This window comes from Neopelma chrysocephalum, unplaced genomic scaffold, assembly GCF_003984885.1.
Source record: "Neopelma chrysocephalum unplaced genomic scaffold, ASM398488v2 Primary Assembly neopelma1_71, whole genome shotgun sequence".
NCBI lineage: Eukaryota > Metazoa > Chordata > Aves > Passeriformes > Pipridae > Neopelma > Neopelma chrysocephalum.
In genome coordinates this window covers 4,027,672-4,044,711 of record NW_020897731.1, presented here as the reverse complement: position 1 = coordinate 4,044,711, position 17,040 = coordinate 4,027,672, and the positions used below count along the sequence as shown (strand labels likewise).

The following is a 17,040-nucleotide window of genomic DNA, read 5'->3' as shown; positions in this document are numbered from 1 at the left end:
CCAGCACTGACTTGCTGGGAAAATTGTAGCTTGGCCTAGAAGGAAAGATCTATTGTCAAAACCTGGAAGAAAATGAAAGGGAAGCTGGTAGAATGGAGCTGCTACCTAGCAAAAAAGCCGCCATTTACTGTCAGAGTCTGGGGCCATGGGCAGCTGTCCTCTGCTAACACTTTCTAGCTATGTCCTTTCTGTGGAATTCAAAGGGGTAATTTTAAATGGTTCCTTAACAGTTTCTAGTTAAGTATGAGCTAAGGCACTTTTCTTGCTCTCCTACTCATTATGTCATTGTGCAAGGCTGATGAACTTGGGTGTTTGACTCTATTAATTGCCACTGTGAACTCTCACCTCTTTGTCCTTGGTGAGTTAGTTTCCAAATCTCAGACCAGGAGAGAAAATGAGGCTCACTTCAGTCACTGCTCACATAGCAAAGCTTATATGAGCATGTTAGGAAGAAGGAGCCTGTGTCTGCTGCTTATTTTTCCTGGAGTAGCCTTTTGGAGAGAGAACTATGAGAACTCCTGGGCATCTGAAATGCTGCTCAGCCCAAAGCTTTGCAATAGGACATCAAAAGGAGTTATCAGCACCATAGAAGAAGCAAAATCCACTCACAAATCCAGTTCAACACAAAGTCTAGCAACCGTGGAACAAGTTTATCCTGCTAGATTTGCCCTACAATGCCCACAGTTACCTCTATTCATGATTTCTTTCACTCTGTTATGGTGGTGCTAAGAAACAGCTGGAAAGATGGCAATATGTCAATCTGACTGGTTTTGCTCCAGAATTTTCATGAGGAAGTAGGGAAAGATTCAGGTCTCTACTAATTTGCTTGTATATGTAATTTTATGGGTGCAGCTGCTAAAGTGAGATACTTACAAGTCTGAAACCTCAGAAACCTTAGAGATCAGACATTTCATATGGAACCAAAGCAGTTATGGAGGCAAAAATCCATATTCAAAGGGTTTAAAGCATTTTCCCCATAGTGCAGCTAATGAACAGGAGAGCAAGCAGAAGGAAAATCAATCTGAGATCATGCCTTTGCTAAGCCAGGTGTTGATAGGAAATGGTATAAATTTGCCCTCGTATTTCCATAGCAGAAATACAGTTTTATATGAAAAATTAATTAAGTATTAAATTGCACAATCTCGTGTGGTCATATGGATTATTATTAGTGTGTCTATTATCTTGTGGCATTGCTTCTATTTAGGTACATTTGTATAACAGCAGATAAGACATCTGTCTTGGAATTGGGGTCCCTCTGAAGAAGATGGTGTATCAGCAAGCAAAAACTGTGCTGGCTGACTACACCTCGTTAGCTGAGATAGCACTTGGCACAGTAAATACTAACAATACTAAAATCATGTTATCTAGTCCTACTTTCAGGTTGAAGTCTGTGGACACAATCACAATTCAATGTGATACAGTAAAAGCAGGTTAACAGATGGAGGTTCATCATGGGAGCTTCTGCAGCTCAGGGATGTTCAGTCATGTGTTGTACCCTACTGAATACTGTCTACATTTTTTCCTTTGACTGTACTGCTTAACACCTTCCTGCAGCATGTGTTTAAATTCAAAACAGTCCAAGACAAATTTAGAGGTGTTGATACCTGAAACCAAAGCATCATTACAATTCAAAACAAAAAGAAGAAATCTAAATATCTTTAGCTGAATTGGACCAATATGTGGAGCTACAGTGACTTGCCCTCTTGTGAGGAAGCAAAAAAACCTGATTGATCTGGGGAAAAAAAAAAAGAAACTATCTGGCACTTTGTTCACATTACACACAAAAATAAGTCACAAAACTTAAAATAACTTCAGAGTATGTGAGACATTTTATTGTGGAAAAGACAGCACCTATTTAGATGTTTCAGGAACTTTGTGTTTAGTCTTTTCTTCAGTAAAACATTGTTAGCCTTACCCTCTAGAAAACTTGGAACCTTGTCTGTCTCTGCATAATGATCTGTTATAGAGGATTGCAGAATGCCATAGTGCTTCTATTTTAGTACTCAATGTAAAGATTTCTCTTCCCAGCTAGAAAAGACCTTTGATTTCCTAATGAATGTGTCAAATGATCTGAGAACTAGTGGGTGTGGTAGTAATCACTTGAGTTTACAAGTGGAACAATTCTGTTAGCCAAACTGGACGAAGAGGAGGTGAAAAACCTTTTTAATACCCTCATACCTATTCCCACCAAGGAAAGAGAGTGAAAAACTAATTTTCTCACCTCTCCCTCCTCAGCCCCATGAAAAAAAAAGATAGAGATAAAAAGAAACAGAAAGATCAAAAGTCTTTGAAAAAGTATTAGACATTGATGCTGAAAGCTTTTAAATACCTGATTCCATGAGTCACACCAGAGACACATGATCAGGCAGGTAAGTGACTGCACTGGATCTCAGGTACCCTCATAAGTCATAGCTCACTTTCTCTATTCCTCATCTTGCCGTATGGGGCAAACCTCCCCCGGCATTTCCATTCTGGCTTTCCTTTCCATGTGTTCTGCATTACCCACTGCAGGAAAGTCTGTACACCAAGATGTTTTAGTCTGAAACAGAATCTTGTAAGGAGTCGTCACGAGAGATTTCTTCAGGAACTACTGTCATTATCTGCAGCAAGGTTGAAGACCAAAGACAGCATTTCTGCAGCAAACAGGAGATTTGTAAAGAATTCTACACTTGAAAATTGTCTGCTGTGTCTGAAAATAGTGAGATGTGGCTGCTACAGAAGTTGAAAATCCAGACACTGGTGTTAATATACTTTTAAGATCAGAAGTCCAAGATGTGCACACACAAGGTTGGACAACAATGAAATATAGATATAATTGTTACTTTTCAGATACTAAAAGCAATTGTAAAAATGTTATTTCACAAGGAAAGAATAATCATTAATCACTTTGGCATTATACAGACAGTAATTATACTCTAGCTAGGCAAGGTAATTATAATTAGACCAGAGGAAAGGTCTCTGACAAAGCAATAATAACTGACTCTCTGTTCCCCAGCTGCCCGACTCCATAATATTTTTGTCCAGTTGAATTTTCTCTGCAGGGAAAGTGGAACAGCAAGAGGCAAGTCCTCACTGAGAATGGGACAGAAAACAAAACATGTAATGTCTTCCTGGAGCAAACCAGCCACTTTTATGACCTAATGGCTGAGTTTTAGAGCACAATAGGAAATAACAGATTTCGAGGCTGTGGAGTCAGGGCTCAGGAACACTTCTGTTGCTCAGATGCTTTCAAGCTTTGTTTTAGTCATGAGGCAAAGTCATACACATTTTTAAGGAAGGAAAGCTGAAACTGAAGAACACATTTTTACAACAAGGAGTGGTTACATGTCAAATCCCCAGGCCCTCAGAGCACAGGGGGCTGTGTCTGTGTGTTTTCAAATATGTCCCTAAGGTGGGTCTGGTACAATGTGTCCTCTGGAAGACCCAGACAGATCTTCCAAGAAGCCTAGCTGAAGCATCCCTAAGACACTGCAGGAATTACTGGTATACCCCTGCATGCCACAAGCATCTCTCTGTAAAGTGGCCCTTCAATTTCCTGGTTGCCTAAGAGTTGAATTTCTTCTTTCCTGAACTTTTAAGGTCGACTTCCTCCCTGCCTTGTGCTACCTTACAGTCATTAAACAGGACATCACTGGGTAAAAGTAAATAAATACATCATAACTTAGAGAAAACACAGTTCTTAGTGGTTTCTCTAGAGTTGCCTTTTTTTCTCCCAAGGGATGTCTCCACTCTCGGAACCCTCCTCTGCCTCTTCTCTGTCTGAGGTCTGTTTTGGGGTGTGCCCTGAAATTGTATAATAAAATCATGTATTATTACCGGTCCCTGTGAACAATTATAATAGTGGATGATTTTAAGCCTGCATTAGCAATGGGAGCTATTAGCAGAATTCAGAAACTGTTCAAGTTGCTTCATTATGTGCTGACCTGAATACATTTCTTTCTAGGCAATTAAAATTCTGCCATAGAAATATTGCCTTTCAAGTACCCCACTTTACTGTGATTTTTATTTGAATGATCATGTATGCAAAATACAAATGGAACTAGAAATATATACGGCATATATAATATATAGCAGCCTTTGTAAAGCCAGTCAGAAAAAATACTATTCAACAAAAGTGTTAGGCATTTTCAGTTGAGAAATATTATCAGATCCATAGTTGAATGAATCTTACAGAGAAGTTGTAATTATTTGAATTTATAATACCACATTGGGTTGGCAGGTTTTGCTGCTTCTTGCTGTTTGTTTTTCACTTGTGTTAAGAATTTTGTTTTCCAGCAATATTGGCAGAAGTAAAAAAAATCTTGAAAATTCCCATATGAATGGATGTTTCTAACAAGATCTGCAATGGACACATTTTTGTGATGAAAACTTCCTGAAGTCTCTGCTCCTGTGTATGGCTGTTTAGACACCTGATTTAGGAGGAGTAATTTTGCCATATGACTTGAGCACTGTTTCTGAAGCTCATGGTATTTGATATTTTTCTAAATTCATAAAAACTGAAGAAATGCTACAGCAAGCCTGCAGCTTCATCACTCTAAACTAAGTGGTTAACTCATGGTCCTATTTGCACCAAGACAAACTTAAAATATGTTTCTTGAATTATGGAAATCCAAGGACCAACTAAAAACTCTAAACATATCCTTAAATCACAAATTAATCTGTTTTTTCTTGACCTATGAATATTTGAGTGCTTGGGGCTGACAGTATAACCTAAATTACTCACCACAGGCACTGAAGAGGAAGTAGCTGGGGATACAAACTAAGCTAACAATAGTTTGGAAACAAACCACGATTTAAGATACAATTGCACCAAGGGTTCTTCATAAAGAAGCTGCTGAGCTTGGGGAGCATCTTTTTCTCCCTGAGAAGGAACCTCTCCCAGGGTTCCCCGAAGGCAATGTGGCTCTGCGAGCCCTTGACGATGAGGGCAGAGAGCTGGAGACAGCGGCACTGACCACCTTTCTGTCCTGTGTGATTTTAACTTGATCAGTGTCTGGAGCATTTCTTAGGTCTCCGTAATAACAGTAACAGCAATGACAGAAATTGACCCTTTAGTAATTTCTGGAGAAGGAAAGATATTTCTCCTTTTTGCCTATGCACAGTGGTAAATTTTTTTAAATTTCTAATGTATTCCCCTTCGTGTTATTATTTTGAGCAGTGAGTGACAAACGGCAGTAGACACATCTACTATGGAGATTAATAAAATCATTAATAGTTTTTAGAACGACATTTTTGCGTTCAAAAGAGTTTATTATGTTAAATGCCATGTCGTATTTCTTTCCCTGTGGTGCTCAGCCTTTCTTTCACTTTATCTCTCAGTGTTTTTCACAACGTGTGAATTGCCCAAAGTAAGGCTTTGATCTTGCAAATGTGTGCAGACTACCTAACTTGAGCCATTCTCTTACATCCAATTGCTTTCAGAAATTCTTGCCTAAGTATTTGCTTATTAACGTTTTAGATTTGAACTGCGGAAAGGACAGTGTCTCACTCAGTTTACAAAGCGACCAGCACAGTTGGATCCAGTTTCTGATTCAGTGCAGTTGAACTCATAATAGTATACTAGTGATAAAATATTTATCCATCCACTTGTTAGGTAGATATTCTGAAGTACTTTTTTTGTTTTAAGAAAGTTTTTATTTAATCGTTGAATATGCTTGATGTTTTAATGAACAATATTAAGGATTAACATATATCAAATAGTTGAATTGGACACTAAAATCAAAGGTATATATTCTTCTGAGGGAGTTTAGGTAGGTCTGATGCACTGAGAGTAAGAACCCACATGTGGTTTTCACCCCAGCTTTCCTTTCCTGGCAAATATACAAGGTTTTCTTTGCCTCTTTTTCAAGGTTCACTATTTCCACTGTTTATAGCTCACCTCTGACATATTGTCCCTCAACTCTAGTACACAAAGTCCCTTATCTTTTTTTTCTCTTTTCATTGCAACTGGTGACACCCCCAGGGGAAGACCATTAGCAGATAGAAGTCTGAGAAATATGTGTATTTGCTTGGTGCCTTTATGGGGGCTAACAGATTAGCTGAAATTATGTGTGCCTTTTGATGCATTATTTTTTCCACTGCTCTGAAGAAACAAAGGTGGTCCTTCTGCTACTTGAAACTACACATATGTCATGCACTTTGACAGAGGAACTATCTCTGCATATCTGTGTTGTTCTCATATGTGCCATGTTTGCTACAGCTTTGCTTTGGTGCAGGTAGTTCGGCAGAACAGTCAATGCAGCCTATGCCAACAGGGGATGTTATTTGTCAGCTCACTTACAGCACACCTCTGAGAATTATAAAACCAACAGGCAAAAACCTTTTCTGCATATGGCTTGTTACATTTCCACCCAGAAAGTCTTTGTACGTGTGCTGTGTGCCACGAGCATCCTGTCCTGCTTGGAGTTAATCTGCCACATGGCTGATCTGATGGTGGACAGTGGTCACTTAACTAAACAGCAGGAAACCCCATGAAAATTTCTGCTTTGACAGGGTTCATTACATCCAAAATTGTGGGAGTGTCATCAGATTACTTTTTTTTCAATCTAGGCAAGCATTCCATGCAGAATAAGGGAACATCTGTGAACATAAGTCTGTTCTTCTCCTTTCTACACATGGTAGAGGTTTTCTGGGCATAGCAAAAGCAGCTAAAGAGGACAGAACTAATTCATATTTGGAACAACAAAACTAATGGCAACAAAACTTTGGTGCGCAGATCTACCTTTATTTCTGTAATTGAATGGAAATCAAGCAATCGTGGAAGTGCCTATCAATATCACTAAATTAAGAAACAATTTTTTTTTCAATGTTGCCATGCTGTGGAGTGGTTTGTGTGAGGGAGGGGTAAAAATGATCCTAGACACATTTTCCTCATGTTTATTTTTGGTGGCTGTGACTCAGAGGGTGAACACAAGTAATGCAGTTAGTGCCTTCTCCACTGGCTCTGGAAATAACCATTATTATTTACTCGAATGGCGGAAGTGCCTTGCCTTCCCTGTCATGGATTAGCACTCAACTGTGCTGGCTATTACACAAATACCAAACAAAGAGTTGTTCCTTGCCTCAGGAGCTTTTCCCACAAATAATAACAGATAGATGTGAGTTATCTCCCTTATGATTGAAAACAATTCCACCTTTCACCAGCTCTTCCCCTTCACATATTTGCTGGGGTCTCCATGGACCCACATACACTGGATTTTTGGAAATTGCTCTAAACATGCACGGTACCTAAATAACTGAATTTCTTTGCAATTTCAGTTGCAGAAAGCATTTTGAAAGTATTCATCAAGGCTGCAGACCAAGTACTGCATCCAGATACAGGCACCCAGTTCATCTTTTCTGGGAGCTGTGGGTGTGAACTGCAGTTCATGGCACTTCCTGAAGAATTTCAAGGGGGAATATAACAAACAGTCCAAGTATTCATACCAAGAGCTTTGTTTTCAGTTTCACTGCAATAACAATTAGCAACTAGTTGGCTTTTGGCCATTGAAAATTATATAGCCAACTGGCAAAAAGTATCATTTTTTCCTGGCTTTATGCTTGCAAGCTGGGTGGCATAGGAGGATTTTGTGAGTGTATATAACACTAACCTCTGCAGAATAATGCAGTAACTAGTCAAAAGTGCTTTCTTCACACAGTGAAAGGCTAATTGCCAAGCAGCTTCACTGACCTTCATCAACACTGATCTTTGTTAAACAGTGACATTTGCCAGTGTCTTCCTCTTTTTGTCTGTTTTTCTCGTGTTCTAACTTTTTGTTTTGTTTCATTCCATGTCTATGCACAAAATTCTTCCTGATTTGAGAAAGATTGCAGATAAATGCAAACCTCCAGTCCCATGGCACATTTTAACAGCTGTGCAGGATCTGTTCATGATACCCGAGACTAGTGCTCCAGGAGATACACAGATAACTTGCTGGACCCCACAGCTGCCCTATGCTGGCTACCCAGAGCTGAAGAGTGCCCACAGCTGGGTACTTCCACCCCCAGGACTACCAGGTCCTCAGAGAAGATGCTTTGATTGCAGCTGTCTCCTTTTGCAGTTGTACCTGTTTGCCCAGATTTCTCCACTCCCCAAGGCAAGGCTGCCTCATTAGCAAGCTGGCAGGTTTCAATCCATCATCCTCAGTTCCAGGCTGAAAGCTGAAAGTATATAACAAGCAAATAGTAGTTTACGACATTATAATTGCAAATATTTCTTCTTTGTTTTCATCTCAAGGAGGAGAGGTTTGGAATGAAAAGAGAGCAGAGGCTTGCCAATGAGTGAAGTTTTATGGGCTTATGTCCCAAAATTATAGCATCTGAGACAGTCAGTTAGGAGCTACATCCATTCTTTAAATGTTGCTTAAAACCAAAGCAAATTCCAAATAAAAATAATGGGCTTCCTTAGAAAATAAGTGGTACTAGAATAGATAACATCAAAATTACTATCCTTGTAAAATGAAAAAGCGACAGAAATGAAGATGGTATGATGTCTATACCTCAGTAGTAATTGTGAGCATCTGTATATGTGTCTAAAAATACAGTCAAAAATACGTTAAATCACTCAAAAATAAAGAAAGTCACTTTGCCCATGATCTTCTAAATATTCTCTAATTTTTTTCTGTTCACTTTATTATAAATATAATAGCTCAAAACTAGTTTCAGCAAACCCTGAGGCAGACTGAGCTGCAAGCTCTCCACAATCTTCTATTTTTCCTTTGAATTCCACAGCTCACATATTCAAATACTGTGGGAGAACTTCAGCTGTCCTTTTTCTCTTCCTGTTGAATATGGATAAAATTTTTGGAGCTTGAACCCGAAAGACTTAAGAAAAACTTTAAAATGCCCAAGTTCATTACTTCAAACCATCTTCTTACTTATAAGGAAGGTTTTTAAGGCACAGCTTATACCTTTTTAAGATGAAGGTCACCTTAAACATTACAAAAATTGGATAATAAATTCAGCAGGCACTATGTAGGCACCAGAATAAAATTGCTAATTTTCACACCAATTTTTCTGTGTGGTGAGAATTTTTAACTTCCATTAACTCAGTAAGCTTATAAAGGAAGCCTGAAGTTATGTTTTTGTTTTAATGGAATACAGGTTGGTATCTTAATGTAGCAAGGTACATTAAATCTATTTAATATTGAGACTTTTTTAATACTGAGATGTCAAGATAGTTAACTGGAGAGCTGTAACCTCATGAAAATACACCCAGTATTTGCAGTAAGGGCATATTCAGTAAGGTCAAGATGGGAACTCCAACCCCCTGAGGCAGTAAACAAGGCTGCTTGCTATCAATTCAAGCTAAAACTTCCATGTTTCTGTCAGTAGTCCACAAGACAAAGCTTTGAGAACTGCCAAGTCAGATCTTTTCAAACAAGAAGCAGGTTAAGTTCAGAGGAACACAAATGATCAGTATTTTAAATGTCGGATAGCTTCAATAACTTCAGAATAACTTAGCTTGCATTCTGGGATCACTTTTCTGCAAGGGGGCAAAGTTGCAAACAGTATAAATTAAAAGTGGTAAAAATATTTATTGGCAACCTAAGTTTTTAGGAGCATGATTTTATATGTCTCTGTTTGCATAGCTTCAGCATAAATGGGGCAATATTAATACCACAAGAAGGTCTGTTTACATGCTGCTCCAAGAATTTTCATGCAAAGGAAAAAACGCTTGCCTTTGCCATTATTCTTTACGACCATAAATCCTGGTTAGCTTAAAAAAACTAAGCTTTTTTTAAATGTTTATATGATTCTATTTTTTTTATCATGGAAAGAAAAGATGATTACTTGGAACATCTGATAAAGATGCTTATTAGGATAAACATATTATTATTTTTTGTCTATAAAGGACATCCTACCTGAGCTCATTCTCTGTGGTGGAACAGTGCCTATCATGTGTTACTATGCTCACAGTGAAGTTGTAGGGCTTCTCTCAGCAGAAAAGAGGTGGTGATGTCTCCTGTTTGGACATGAAACCTAGCATTTGTCCCTGACTAGCTAGAAAGTCTATACTGCCACATAAGAAGCTGTAAGACCAATAAAGTAATTTCTTTGAGTTTCCAGTAGCCCCAGTTCATTCACTCACACTAGAAGTGTTGTACATGAAGTTGTATTCCTGTACAAGCCTTTCCATATGCAAAGGCCATGCATCTGGTGATCCTTGTTCGACCTCAGACAGTCCCTGCCTTGCATCTTTGTCCCAGATCCAGTTTTCCTCAATGGAGTTCACGTCTTCAGGCAGACTGAGCTGGCAGAGTCCAGCACTCATCCTGTCACTCTTACCTTGTACCAAGCTGGACACTGGGGTTGCTCACACTAAAGCAGTTTCTAATTCCATCTCTGTGCAGGACCAGTACACAGAAATGCACAACAAAGCAGGACTGCTGGGTCAGGAAACGATTTTTTTCCCCCCTCCACATCAGCATTTGTTGAGAAGTTGAAAGGGTGGAAGAAGACGACTTAGTGGTTCATCTAATGTGCATGACATTATCCCCTCCCAAACTGCTACCCAGTTTCCTCACATAAAGCTCTCTCTACTTGGAAAATAAAACGTGGTTTGATTTTGCAAAGTGCTGAGATCATACATCTCTCACTGATAAATCCAGGCAAGCTTATTGCAGCACTAATAATGGTACACAGGTCTGCTACATTGGCTGCTTTCAAACTTTTGCCTTGCCCATTTCACTGACACTAGAAAAAAATTAATTTTTCAGCAGACACTTGACCTGAAAATAAAACTGTTGAGTTAAATGAGCTTAGTACATGCTTGGGATAAAAGGTTGTGACAGACCTAAGAGAGAGAAGGCAAAGAGAACAGCTAACAACAGGAATTAAAAATTGAGGTGAATGCAGAAAGGAAGAACAGAAGCTGTAGAAATTCTGGAGCAGAAAGGATACAATACCAGCAGCTGAGAAACATGAGCTGGGAAAGTCTTTGGAGGAAAGGTCTTTGAGATCAGCCTTGCTTTGGGTTCATGCAGTCTCTACAGTGGGATTATAGAGCTACAGCTAGGTTGTGGTATTGCCATTGAGCAGAGGGACTCAGAGAAGAAAAAGGTTAGAAACTGGGACTGTGTTGTCAGAGCAGATCTGCCATAAAGTCCCAGCCAACCACAAATCCATCACTTGTCCTCTATATCTCATGGTGAGCTGTGATACTTTCACATGACACATGGCGAGCTAAATACTTTCTTAGCTTTTGGGGTCCCTCTGTTAGTGAAATAAGGGCAAGGGGAGGGACATTAGTTAAGGAATTAAAAAGCTGCATCTGGATGGAAGCTTGTAGACAATGTTGCTTTTTGGACTAGGAGAGATCTATAAAGGGCCAAGGTTTCTGAGGAAATTCAGAGCAATTCAACCGATGGGTGGAGGGCTGATGCTTTGCTTATGGTTGTCCTTGGCTGTGTCATGGCCAAGAAGTGAGATGCTTGATTTTCTGAGCAGTGAGGCCTACACCGCCCGGGGTTGGGCTGATGAATACAGGCAATGCCATTATCCTCCCATGTGTGGGAGGGGAGGTGGTAGGAAACTGAAACTTCTAAACCACATGATGATGAAAAGATCTAAGTTTCATCTGACCTGGCTGCCAGGACCTTTGCTGGAGAGAATAGAACTCAAGTGTTCAAGAAATAATGATGTGTGTCTATCCAGTTGTTTCTGTGTTAAAACAACCATTTAATTCACTTCAGTTTTAAGATTTTTAGTGGTGAAATTGCACAGCAAAGAGTTGCATAGGAAGGATTATAGTTCTGACCAGTGAAGTTAACCTGTCATTACTCATATCCACATAAACCATAATGTTTTCTATTGGTCAGAAAAAGAGATATATCTGTGATAAAGTTAATTTACTTGTCTTAATGTGATCTGCATGGACTTTTCTTAGCATTTAGGCAGAAAAAGTAACCCTGTTTTGCTTTGGTCAAGATAAATCAATAGCCTTGAAATTTGGAAACAATATATATTCGACCACACAAACTAATAAGGCACCAGTGTTTTAGCAGACATTATAAAACATAAAATTAGATGGAAAATTGCCTTAAGCCCCTGTAAATTAAAATTACTCTTTTTATAGCAAAAATGAGCCTTATATAGCAACAAACAATTTTGTGATCTTCATTTGACTAGCCAATTTCATATGGCAAACAGTATTTATTCATCCTGCTCCAGTGACCTAACCAGCAATTTACAATGTGATGCCTTGCATATTTTCACAGCATTGTAAAAAATTGAGGTTCTGTAGATTTATTTGATCCCTGTTGAAAAATTATTTTTTTACCTCCTCCTAACCAGTGTAAACTGGAAATTGTTCTTAATGTAACTCTCTTGCTTACCATGCACTCATTAATCAGGAAACTAATTAGAGCCAGTTTTCTTACTCTAGTTTGAAAAAGTGAAAGTAACATATGTTGACAGTTAATTTGGATTTTTTTTTTTTGTTAACTGGCACACAAGTTTTTATAATGAAATAATATTTGATATTGATACAGAAGAACATGGGCTAATAAATTGCAACAGGCTGGGAAAATGCAGTATGCTAATCACTATGGGAATAATAACATAGATCATTTAGTGCTCTAGTTTTTCTGTTGACAATTTTCCATTTTAGCTATTTTTATACGGTATTACAGTGACTTGATTTGGAACTTCTCAAACACACGTCAGTACAAGTTTTCAGCATTTTGCAAGTTTGTACAGGCCCAGTGCACTTTCTGAGACTGAGTTACAAGAAAAATATTATGCATCTAGGCTCCATTTCAAAAACTTCTGTTGTCTCGGCCTTTTAAGAATGTCATTATGCATAAAAGGGTGCCAGCTGACAGCCTGCAAGACTCTCAGTTAAAGCTCAATATGAAGCCCACCCAGGTCATTTGCAGTCTTTGCCCTGAGCTGCTTTGTCACTGGGACAGATGACTGTCAGCAGCAGCAGGAGCACCCCCATGTGAGCCACCTGTGAGCTGGAGACTGACCTTTACCCATCTGTGTGGGAGTTTGGTTGTAGTACAGATGTCCCAACATCTGCAATCTTCACTCCAGTAAAAGCAGGGGACAACAGCATTGGTGACTTCACTTGGAGAAATCAGTGATGCCTCTGGAGAACTCAAGATATTCACAAGTCCCTGCCAAGGCCCACACACTTTAGCTGCACCCAGGCAGAAAGCATAAACCAAGTAGAGAAAGTGTGTTACAATGCCAAGTGGTAGAACTGGAAGAAGCAAAGACACTCTTGAGTGCACCAGCTTCTCAGCTGCCTGAATAACCTTTCCCCAAAGGGCATTGCTTATATCCTTAGTTCATCATAGCTGCGTCACTGTGCTGATTGTTGGTATGATTTTTTTCGAAGACTACAGTGTAAAAATACAAAACCTCTAAAGTCAACCTGTTTCGAGAAGACATTAAAATACCTTTTCACCATAGAAGACTACTATTTCAATGCAGAGTTTGTTCTAGTTGTTTACACCAAAACTACTGCTCCCCATTGGCCTCATGTGAGCAGAGGAGCCCCACCCTAGAAGTGGACACAGAGCTGCTGTGTCACCTTCTGCTCCAACTGCTCTGTGATCACCTGGGTAGCAGAATAGACTGAATGCAGGCAGCTCCTGTGGTTTGAAGTGCTTCTCCAAGCTGAGCCAGCCTTTCCTGCCCACAACATGGCTCCATGGCCAGGCTTGCTCCTCTCTTGAGCCCAGCACTCACAGTTACCTCTTTGATGTGCTGCAGAAGTGATGGTAGCCATGGGCCCCCAGTTAGCTGCATTAGAAAAGACAAACTGACCAAAAGCTGTCCACACAAGTATTTTCGAAGGAACAAAGGAAGTTTTCGTGAAGAAAACAAACCTATCTGAAGGAAGAATAAAAAACCCCAAAATCTTGAAGCACTTCTCAGACTTCTCAGACACCCCCCATCAAATTTTGGGTGGCTAATATGCTCATGGCAGTCCCTTCTGCCTGGATGTGATGTGAAGAGTAAGAGGAATAAGACCATGGAGGAGGTACCCCAGACGCTCTCACACTGTGGACATCACACCCAATGCTGCCCAGCAGGCAGGTGGAGTGCAGCAAGAAAGGAAGAGGTACAAGAGCCATTTTTGGCCTCACTTGGGCAAGAGTCTAAGCTGTTCCCAGGGCAATAAGGCAACTGGGATTCCTCCTTAAACAAAGCAGCTGTGAGTTGCTGCTCACACCATGTACTTTCAGCCCTATCCAGGAGACATGTGAGGAGTTAACAGGCTGGGACTTGGGACAGTTACTTAAAAACACATAACTCCATCTCACTGCATGTTAAAAAATTGAGCAGTACTCATCTGATGCAATAGGCCCAGGCTAACTCATGAGGTGGAGGTATCAATGTGTTACTAAATTAATGATGATATTAATTATTAATCACAGGTATATTACAAAATCAAATTATAAAATTTCAGTGTGGTTTTCATGTTGAGCTTCCAGAAAATACTCCTTCAACAGCAGACCTGGCAAGGCGATGTGCTGCTGTATGAGTGATTTTGATGTTAGCACAGATTAGGTGGGGTAGCTGTAAGGGGGAGAGTGAGCCAGGCACCACGGATCTGATGAGAACAGTTCATAGAAATCCTTGAAGTTTTCTGGATTTCTTGCCACATGGTCTGTATAAGATCTGATATAGGAGTTTTCCCATCCCTAAAGATTTGGGGAAGAGAGGAAATCCTATAACTATAGACAAACATTTGTGTCTATGTGTATATATATGTATAAAAATATAAGAATATTTTTCACTTTCAGAGATATACACTAAATTGGCAAAGTTTAAATGGAAAAAAAATTAAAACCCTCTGATAAAAAAGCCTTTAGGTAAATGGATAATATTAGATCTGGCAGCAAACATTTGAGTTTTTACTGAAAACTACTTTCTAACTAACCAATTTTATGCAACATTTTTAATGGTAAAACTGTGTGAGAGAAATTTCTATTGAACATCTAAACTGCTTTGAGTAAAATGGATGTTATATTTAAAAAATATTGTTTTCAAAAACTGGAAACTTGCTTTTAAAATTTGCTTAAAGTCAACTGAATAATTTACTTTTTTATCTTCGTTGCAAAGTCTTGGATGCCCTCTGGAAAAGGCCTGGAAGTGGCAAAGAAATGCATCAGGAAAAGGAAAAGCTTTCCTAGAGAAAGGGAAGAAAAAGAAGAATCTTTGAATATAGACTGAAGACTTCATCAGAAAAATGTGGTGTTTTCTCTCTTTTTTTTCTTTCCTCATGGAGTATTTCAACAACTTTAATTTTGACAAGCAGCCACTAGAGGTCAGCTGTGTTTTTATTTTAACAAAATTATTTCTATGTTCCATTCCATTTTATTCCATTTTTGTGTCTTTTTTTTTTTTTAGTCAAAATTAAATTCGCAATTAAAATAATTTCTGGCCTTCACTTTTGGAAATAAATCCAAGAGTCCATCATGTGATGGAAATGAGGAAAATGTAATAGTCAAACAAGGTAATTCTACAGAGGGACTTTTCAACATAATAGTGGAAAACTTTCACAGCTGTATGATACACTGATGTAACCATTGATTATCTGGCATATGTTAACACAGATCCATTCATTTCAATGAAATGAAAGTAGTGTAAACTATAACAGGCAACACTAGTTTACTCTCTGCCAAGGATTTAGGTCTCTTTGAAAATGACCTGGATCTGTAACAAATTTTCAAATTTCAAATCTTTACATTCTTCCTTTAATTCTGTTTTATTTTAGATTTGATGTTTTGAATGACCAGGGCATGTTTGAGCTTTTTAGGGTTTTCAGTTCAAATGAGATAAATTAATCCTCTCTCCTGCATTTCAAAGTTCAGCTATTTCACGTGAACTCACAAAATGCTTCTTTCCCCCTCCACAAAGTCTCCCTTGCAGTCAAAAAGACTTACAGATTCCTTTCTTCCTGAGCAGAGAAATCAGACCAGTATTGGGATGCTGCAGTGCTACCTAGGTCATTCTCTTCATTACTGCTTCTAAAGATTTATCTTTTTAGCTGTCCACTATGAAATCTCCTTTGAGGGAAGCAAGTTAGGAGTTTCTAATCAGCTGGCACGTTTTTCAAAGGATGAAAATACTGGTTCCTCTCTAGCTGTGAAATGTGGATTTTTACTTTCAGAGCAGTATCAGAGTGATCACACGTTGTACAATGTAGCATTACTGTAGCTGACAATAGAATTTTGAACAAATCTTGTAAAATAAATTTTTACTATAGCCTACTTTAATCCTGAATCTTTAGTCTTAACCACAGCAAGGCAATGACTCAGTGAGGATTTAATGACAGGTCCCCTTGGGAAAGGCATGCGGGCTGATACTGATTCATTTATATTGGACACTGCTGTGTAACATCTTGCAGACAAAACTCAGATGAATTACTGTACTTAAGATGGTTTATGTAATTTATTCATTGCTCAGATGCATTACTCTGAGCCTGTTCCCTGGCAGTTTTCCTGGTGAATTGGGCATGGCAGTAATTAGGGTACTGAGCAACACGTGCTCTCCTGTCTGCTTCGGCCAGAGGATTACCTGCCATTGCTTCCTTCAGAATCTGCTTTCCTACACTTGATGAAAGATCCATGTTCACGATGCACCCATGTAATTTAATGGCTCAGAAGGATGTGTTCAGCAGGACAAATATCTGTAACAGCTCAGCAAATATAGCAGTGGCACCATGCAGTTTTTTCATTCAGCTGTGGAGGGCTGTGATGAAGGTTTCAGTCCCCTCAGCTTGTACTATCGGCATATGACCAATGCAGATTTTTAATCCCTTCTGTTGTGTCAGTAGGCCAATAGTGTTTGCAGCTTTACCTCAGACTCTCTCTAATATTTTGCCCCTTTTCTACTTTCAGTTCCAACCCTTGTCTGGGCTGGAGGCCCAAGCACATGCACCATAAATTTATGCAACACTAGCTCTGAGCACAGGCAAAGCCCACCTGAACAGGGTTTTCCTGGGCTGAGGATGGAGAGAAGAGTGGGAGAGGGTGCTCCTATCCCACTCCTACCAGCTGTGAATGGTGGCAGGGCTGGCCAGCTGAGGAGCCTGAGTCAGGT

General features: G+C 39.3%; 1 long non-coding RNA gene across 1 annotated transcript in view; it reads right to left on the bottom strand.

Moving 5' to 3' along the window:
- Positions 1–2,891: 2,891 nt before the first annotated feature.
- LOC113969253 overlaps positions 2,892–17,040 on the bottom strand; it is a 40,094-nt gene continuing 25,945 nt past the window's right edge. Inside the window, exons 2-3 of the long non-coding RNA XR_003534793.1 lie at positions 8,046–8,139; positions 2,892–3,783 (exon numbers count right to left, since the gene is read on the bottom strand). This is a non-coding gene — a long non-coding RNA (uncharacterized LOC113969253). The remainder of the gene's footprint in view (positions 3,784–8,045; positions 8,140–17,040) is intronic.